Source organism: Erinaceus europaeus, chromosome 2, assembly GCF_950295315.1.
Source record: "Erinaceus europaeus chromosome 2, mEriEur2.1, whole genome shotgun sequence".
In the NCBI taxonomy this organism is placed as follows: domain Eukaryota; kingdom Metazoa; phylum Chordata; class Mammalia; order Eulipotyphla; family Erinaceidae; genus Erinaceus; species Erinaceus europaeus.
This window is the reverse complement of record NC_080163.1, coordinates 51,457,762-51,459,482: the sequence shown is the minus strand read 5'-3', so window position 1 is coordinate 51,459,482 and position 1,721 is coordinate 51,457,762. Positions and strand designations below refer to the sequence as shown.

At 41.0% G+C, this 1,721-nt stretch overlaps 1 non-coding gene across 1 annotated transcript; it reads right to left on the bottom strand.

Annotated features, from left to right (window-relative positions):
* Positions 1 to 403: 403 nt before the first annotated feature.
* LOC132537424 (small nucleolar RNA ACA64) lies at positions 404 to 526 on the bottom strand. Its single transcript, XR_009548852.1, has one exon. It is a non-coding gene; the product is annotated as a small nucleolar RNA ACA64 (small nucleolar RNA).
* Between the last annotated feature and the right edge of the window lie 1,195 nt (positions 527 to 1,721).

The window sequence follows — 1,721 nt, the reverse complement described above, 5'->3', positions numbered from 1 at the left end:
GAACAGCCAGAAATCAAGAGGGAAGGGGGTAGAGGGAGAGAGACAGAGAAACATCTGCAACACTGCTCCACCACTTGTGAAGATTTCCCTCTGAAGGTGAAGACCAGGAGCTCAAACCCAGGCCCTTCTTTTTTTTTTTTTTTTTTTGGATCGATGAGCAGCTTTATTTAGTTTATTATTAAAATCATAGAAGAGAAAGAACCAGACACTCTGGTACATGTGCTGCCGGGGATTGAACTCGGGACTTCATGTCAGATGCTCTATGCACTGTGCCACCTCCCTTAACCCTGAGGCGGAACCCACACCCCCTCTGCGATTCTGATGGTTTGGGGCATCTGAGGTCCTGCCGGTAGAGAGCCAAAGGAGGTTAGGCACCCAGACAGAGGTAAGCAGCAACCCTGGGTTGTGTAGGGGCCTGGGTTTCACCTGTGTGCAGTGCGCGGGCAGTAAGCTGAGGCCCCACTGGCTTTAGGCGCCGGATCTCACCCATGGCCAAGGTAGAGGCTAAAGGTGATTTTCTACAGACACCATTCAAAACATTAATTTCTACTAAAATTCCTGCTTAACTTATTTTCTTCTAAGTCTTTAAGGAATGCAGCAAGGTCATTTACTTCAGCTTTATCTTGTCCTCTAATGTGTACTTGTATGGCTATGAGTTTCCCTCTATGTACTGCTTTAGCTGTATCCCATATATTTTGATAGCTTGTGTCTTCATTTTACTTTGTTTCCTGAAACATTTGAATTTTTTGCTTGAGTTCCTCTTTGACCCAGCGGTTATTAAGCAGCATGTTCTTGAGTTTCCAAATTTTGTGACTTTTAGTAATTTTCTATTTATTGTTAAATGTTAGCTTTACTCCACTGTGGTCTGAGAATGTACTTGGGATGATTTCAATGGTTTGAGTTTGTTGATACTGTCTTTGTGGCCTAACATGTGGTCTGTCCTTGAGGATGTGATGTGTGGATTTAAAAAGAATGTGTATTCCAGTTTCTTGGCATACTCTGAAAATATCCAGGAAGTCTAGTCTATCCATATCTTTGATTAATTCTCTTGTTTCTTTGTTGAGTCTCTCTGCTTAGTTGATCTAAGTGTGAGGGTGGGGTCTTGAACTTCCTTACTATTACTGCATTGCTATTGATGTATTTTGTAGCTCTTTCAGTAAGAGTTTGATATATTTAGATGGCCCCTCACTGGGAGCATAGATATTAATAATTGTTAAATCTTCTTGGTTGATTTATCCCCTGATCATTATATAATGGCCTTGCCTATCTTTTATTATTTTATTTAATTTAAAGTTTGTTGTGTCTGAGATGAGAATGGCTATTCCTGCCCTTTATTTCTTTATTGTTTTTATTTTATTTATTTTATTTTATTTATTTATTTATTTCCTTTTGTTGCCCTTGTTGTTGTTGTTAATGTTGTTGTTGTTGTTGGATAGGACAGAGAGAAATGTAGAGAGGAGGTGAAGACAGAGGAGGAGAGAAAGACAGACACCTGCAGACCTGCTTCACCGCCTGTGAAGCAACTCCCCTGCAGGTGGGGAGCCGGGGTTCGAACTGGATCCTTATGCCGGTCCTTGTGCTTTGCGCCACCTGCGCTTAACCCGCTGCACTATGGCCCGACTCCCTATTTCTTTATTTTTATAATTTATTTTTTATTATCTTTATTTATTGGATAGAGACAGCCAGAAATCAAGAGGGGAAGGGTGATAAGGATGGAGAGA